The sequence below is a fragment of the Euprymna scolopes genome, chromosome 12, assembly GCF_053919585.1.
Source record: "Euprymna scolopes isolate OS-2025 chromosome 12, ASM5391958v1, whole genome shotgun sequence".
Lineage (NCBI taxonomy): Eukaryota > Metazoa > Mollusca > Cephalopoda > Sepiida > Sepiolidae > Euprymna > Euprymna scolopes.
The window spans coordinates 97,345,989-97,352,392 of NC_136493.1; positions in this window are offsets into that span (position 1 = coordinate 97,345,989).

The following is a 6,404-nucleotide window of genomic DNA, read 5'->3' on the forward strand; positions in this document are numbered from 1 at the left end:
GTAACAGTAATAAATGCTTTTGTTAAAAACGAAAAAAAATGCCAACCCGAATTTTTATTTATTTCTTTCCTTTGTTTGTTTGTAACTGCGATATTGCATTTGGTCCAGTTGAGGATGTTTGATAAGGTTTAGAAACGCATCTGTAATTTAGATGGCCTACTCTTTCTTCTATATGGCATAATCACGTTGATACACTGGTTCCCACTGGATCACCGAAGTTAAGCAACGTTGAACCTGGTCAGTACTAAATGGGTGACCATTTGGGACTTCCAGGTGCTATATGTGCTCTCTGCTTATCTCGGCATTGTTTCCAGCCATCCTGAACTTCTTGCCACTAAACTCAAACAGTGCTGATTCAGAAGAAGTGCAGTTGAAGATTGCGCAAACCTTACCTCACAATTACATGCGTAGCTGCCCCTTTAGGGGGTATCCTTTGTCTTTCAAGACTAAACAGAGGCATGTTTTCAAGAACTGGAGACTTATGGAACTCACATTCCGCTTACTGTTTTACTCCTATATATAACCTTGAACTTTTCAAGACTAAGGTCAATAGGAATTTCTTGTCTCTGTGTTAGTCATCTTTTCTTCTTTTTAGCTCTTTACATCAATTTCCAGTATTTACTTCAACAGTGCTCAATACATATGTAGAGCTAGATAGTAAGTTATAAAAATATATATGGCAATTAAGCTACACAGAATATTCCGCATCTCATTCTTGTGAGAATTCGTCAGGCTTATGCAGCAAAAAGTTGTGGTTATCGCACGTTTATATATACGCACATGCTATTGAATTTTCTAGTTAGCCAATCAACTTCCTATCCCAATCAGCCAATGGGCGGGCATTTACAGGACAAAGGCACAGTTGACCTCCAGTTCACCCCTTCTCTTTGTGTGTTTATGGGAAGGGTAGATATCCTTTTGTTGTAGTAAGCTGACTTACTTTCAGTCTAGGTGTAGTTAGATATGTTATTTTGTTCTTTTTAGCTCTTTACATCAAGTGGCTTCATGCTTTGTCTGGAACGACATTCTAACACACATACGTACAACATTAATAATGAAATAGGTTAGAAAAATTCATATATGTATGTTTTTGTCCTTGATTTTTAAAAGAAGTGGTGTCTGATCAACACGGTTGGGGAACCATGAGATAGACTATTGTCTTACTTTTAAATCCCTCAAACAATTTTTTTGTGGTAAACAATTGATGATCTCTTCAATGATATTAAGACTAGTGCAAATTCTTAGAAGCAAATTAATGCAATGATTGAAAATGAAAGGCTTGGGATTAAAAGTTTCTTTTCTTGTTTATATATATATATATATATATATATATATATATATATATATATATATATATACACACACAAGACATCACCCACCAAGTTTTGAAACCGGTTTTGAACTCTGTCAAGGCAGGATAGGAAGCTCTGGAGGTGACACCAGTATTCCACCCTAGGATGTACTTGTAGGCTGGCTTTAAACATTTAAACTTGCGATGACTCGCCTCCCTTCTCAGCTGCATCCTTACCTTTAGACTTAGGACCCATGATTCAAATAATAAATGTTAATAAAATAAAGGAAAACACATGAGAATCGCTAACGCACAACACAACGTTTTCTGTAGGATGGCAATAAACACCCTGGGAGAAAGAGGTTTGGGTAACTTCGGATGCCGAGTGAGTATTCGAATCAAACATTCTGCCACCTACTGATGATGTTACACGATTTTTGAAATCGTATCTAAAAAAAAAAAAATCATTGTATCTTAGGGTATATATATATATATATATATATATATATATATATATATACACACAAGCTGGGCGCTTAGCATTGCCCAGTTGTAAAATATACATAAATATTATATTTTAATTCATACAGAAATTGAGACATGTGTTTTTTTTTCTAAACAGTTCATTTCTTATAAGTAAAAAAGAAAAGAAAATACTCAAGCTGAGATTGAAACCAAAACGTAAAAATAGTGAGTCAAGTACAATAACCATTCGGTCAGCTTGACACGATCTTTAAAAAGGTGTTTTCAAACCTACTTATTCTTACTATAAGTAATCTCTCATGTGAACACTTCACGCATGCGCATTCGTTAAACAGTTAGCAAATAGATAAAAATTCGACGGCTCCCACATAACAATTTTTTTTAATTTTGACCCCTTAGCAGCCCATTTTTCAGATGAAAACCGAATAAAACGTTTTACACATGTCTGAGTATCCTATATATCAAATTTCAAATCTGTAGATCAAAAGTCAGTTGAGTATATAGGTTGAGACGTGTTCTCACACACATTCTCACTTTTACATATATATATATATATATATATATATATATATATATGATTGATAATTTAAAATTCAAATTAGAATTAAAATTTAAAAATCTGTTTCATAAGAAGGAACAACAACAAAGTCAATAATTTGTACGATCGTTTCGGAAACAATGTTTTTGTTGTGATAGACATTAAGCCATGGACAATAATTTTGACATATAGTTTTTTTTAAACAAAGTCTCCTCATCAGCAAAAGTATTGGGTGGTTTTTTTTTTATATGTAAAAGACACCATAAATAAACCTAGCAATTTTTAAGTAAGGCAGATGTATCTAGAAAAAATTAAAATAAAAAGGAAAATATTTACTTGATAAGAAAAGTAATATGGGTTGAGAATAAAAAATAGAATAAAATTATAAATCTGAATTTGGTTTAAATATAAGGTTATAATGATATGTTTTTAATAAAAGTTAAGAATTATATATATATATATATATATATATATATATATATATATATATATATATATATATATATATATATATATTTACCTTTTAATTGTTCGACTTTTGAAAACCGTAATTATCGTCAAAGCATTCATTTGGATGTTGATTATAACTTATAAATGTACGAAATGTTGAATTTTCAAAAAGAACGCCAATGGAACATTTTTTAGCGGTTAGAATATGTTAGTAAGCGCCTAATTTAAAATTAAGCAAATATTTTAAAAAGGAGGAGATAATCTGATTTTTCTAATTAAATAATCAAAGGGAGATAATTAGTGTTTATTTTATTTAAATTATAAAATATTATATTTTGAATTTATTGAATTTAGTATTTTTAATACTTTATTTATTTATTTATTTATTGAAATTAATAAATATAGTATAGGTTAAGCTTAAATATATATTTAAATAATATACAATAATGGTAAATATATCAGATAAACTAATATTAATAATAATATTGATGATCAAAATTTTATTAATAAGGGTATCAAGTTAAACTTGAATTTCAAGATTGAATATTAATAAGTAACATTTTTAATGACTTATGGTGGTTTATATTTGTTAAATTTAAACCAACGTTTATGATTGTATGAGGGTATAAGCTCCTCTCTTGAATTTAGGAGGGTGGTTCTATTTTTGATATCGTCATATTTTAAAATCTTTAGGGTCTCCTGTGTACAAAGTGCACAGAATCTATCTCCTGGCGTATATCCTTTATATGATCTTATTATTTGCCATTTACAATTGAAGGAAATATTCTTATCTTTGAGTCGCCAAATATGTTTGGATAGAGTAGTTTGGTTCAACAGGGAGTGGTTTTTTAAGAGAATGCTTATGGGTTGAAATCCTATGTTTAATAAGTCCAGATGTGGAACCAAAGTAGATTGCGTCTTGTTTAATGTATTTATTTTTATATTTATTTTTTTTAAATTACATTTTCACCCCAAACAAGGCACATTGCCACTTTGGTGTAGGGGGCTACTATCAGGGGCAACAACTACTGGGGTACTATGTAGGGATTTGGGCAGCAAGATGTCGGTTCACGTTGCACATGAACTTCTGCACATCAGTACAGTTGGGGAAGCAGGGACCTGGAATGGAATTCTAGAGTTTAGCGGTTCTGGGGAAGAAACTACTGGAGTAAAAAGATCTTTTACATCTAGGGATCTCTACAGTGTGGGGGTGGGATTTTGCAGCCTGTCAGGTCTGTCGAGGGTGTTCACGTCATGAGGGCACAAGTGCTTGCAGTTCGTCAGAGCATTCACAATTAAAATACTTGTCGAACAGGCAGAGGGATGCAACGTTTCGTCGATGGGACAGAGGCTGAAGCTTAGATGCCAGTTCCAGCATTTTCAGGTAGATTAGGGGTGGCATTGGTATGTGATGGGTTGGTCTGTATTTGATTGGTAGATTGGTTAAAGATGGTGTAGTTATTTAATCGGGTGGTCGAGTTATGGTTGCTGTTCACCTCATTTAAATTTGGGGTTTGTGATACTGTGCAGCATAAACTACATATATAGATCAAAAGTTAGTTGAGTATATAGGTTTTTTATATTAAAATGCACCGCATTTATTTTTCAACAAAAATAACAATATGAACAAGCAAAGTCCAATCGGTAAGAGTTCTTGAGAAATCATTATGATTAGAATGTTCAAAGTAGGTGAAAAATCCTTTGTGGAATTATTAAGATTAAAAGGTCATGTTAGATGAAAGTCCTTCGTTAAATTAATAAGATTGGAAGGTGAAAGTCTTGTGTGAAAATAATGTCCTTATTTCAAGGTTTGTGTTTTAACTGGCGAAGTTGGCCTTATTCAAAATTCCCATGAGGAAAGTAGTCCGTTGTTATTAATTCCTATAGAAAATGTATGGAATGGGTGCGTGTGTGCATAAGTGTGAGTTTTGGGTCCTCGCGTGGCGTGTGTAATTATGGTTTCGACAGATTTGAAAACAACGATGAGATGAAAATGAGAGGCATATTCTCGTGTCACGTCGGAGCGAGAAGAGAAGAAAAAAGAAGAGATAAAAAAGGGAAGAAAGAATGTTTGTTGCGTTTAAATACTTTTTTGGACCGGCTCCAGCAGAAGATTGCACTGCTGGTATTTGGTTTTTGGAAAAGCGTTAAAAGACAATCTTCTAAATTTTCTCATTGGTCGCTTGTGTCACGTGGTACTGTCTTGAACTACATCCACCATAAATATGTCCATTTTATTTTTGTCGTTGTTGCCAGAAAAGCGTGTGGGCGTATTTGAAATTATTTCGTTGCTGGAAGAACTTATTTTTTGTGCAAATGCGCGGGGAAATTGAAATTAATAAACGTTCGTTTATTTGCACGCGAGCGTGTGTGTTTGTGCGTGTGTGTGAGTGAGTGGAGTGAATAACAGCACAAATTTGGTTCTTAATCTTTCAAATACAATAAAAAAGAAACCTACCAAAAAAAAATTATGATAAATCGGCTTTCAAAACTAAGCCCCCCTATCTTTATTCATCTATTTTTGCACGTACCTAAATAAAATTCAAGAAAATCAAATTTTACCGTTTCAGTAAGGGTGAAAGAGAGAGAGAGAGAGAGAGAGAGAGAGAGAGAGAGAGAGAGAGAGAGAGAGAGAGAGAGAGAGACAGACAGACAGACAGACAGACAGACAGACAGACAGACAGACAGAGACAGAGAGAAATGAAATAAACACCCGATGGATAAAGGCCGATAACCCTAATATGCGTGGAAACTGTTACCTCCCCTTATTATGTTTTCTAGAGAAACATGGCCTCATCGGTCAGATATCGGTACAAAAAAAACAAAAAAAAACCCCGACAAATTTGTTTTTCATTAAAAAAAAAAAAATCATAATAAAAACTGCTTGATGAACTTTTGTGGTTTTTTAAATATACAAATTTCATTCCGTGGCAAGTGGTGCTTGTTCGACGATAGACCGCTTAAAAAAATGCCGTTTTAAGCAAAAACAATATTACGTACTTAATTATCATGCCGCAAATAGTAATATATCAAAAAATTATGAAAAATCATATGATAGAAAGTCATTTATAGTTAAAAGTAATTTTTACAAAAAAATGTGTAAAATCGCATTTTTCTTAGATTTTATACAGTAGACAGTAGGAATCTACATACAGGGGACATAACCTTGGACGAATATTTTAGATTATTCATGGCTGCAATATTTGTTGTCTATATAGCGATAAACTTTTTTTTTTTTTTTTTTTTTTTTTTTTACTAAAAACACGATAGCAGTTGATCTACTTGATGAATTTTCGTAATTTTTTTGATATATTACTATTTCCGACATGGCAATTAAGTACGTAATATTGGTTTTGCTAAAGACTATATATTTAAAAAATTGATTTTTCATCTTAACAAACACTGCATTTTTTTGTGGATTGTTCTTTTATGAGTAAAAAATAACGGCAAATTTTGACTTTATTTCCACCTTAACACCCACCTTCAAAATGACGACTTTTATAGATGTTCGAGTATGCTGAAAACGAATATTACATCTAAATTTTGTGCAGACAAGTAGTTTTCCGAATGTTAAGTCCTTTATTATACAATGTATAGGATGCAAGTAGGGCTTCACCAATCCATAGGATGTGTGTTGCTAAT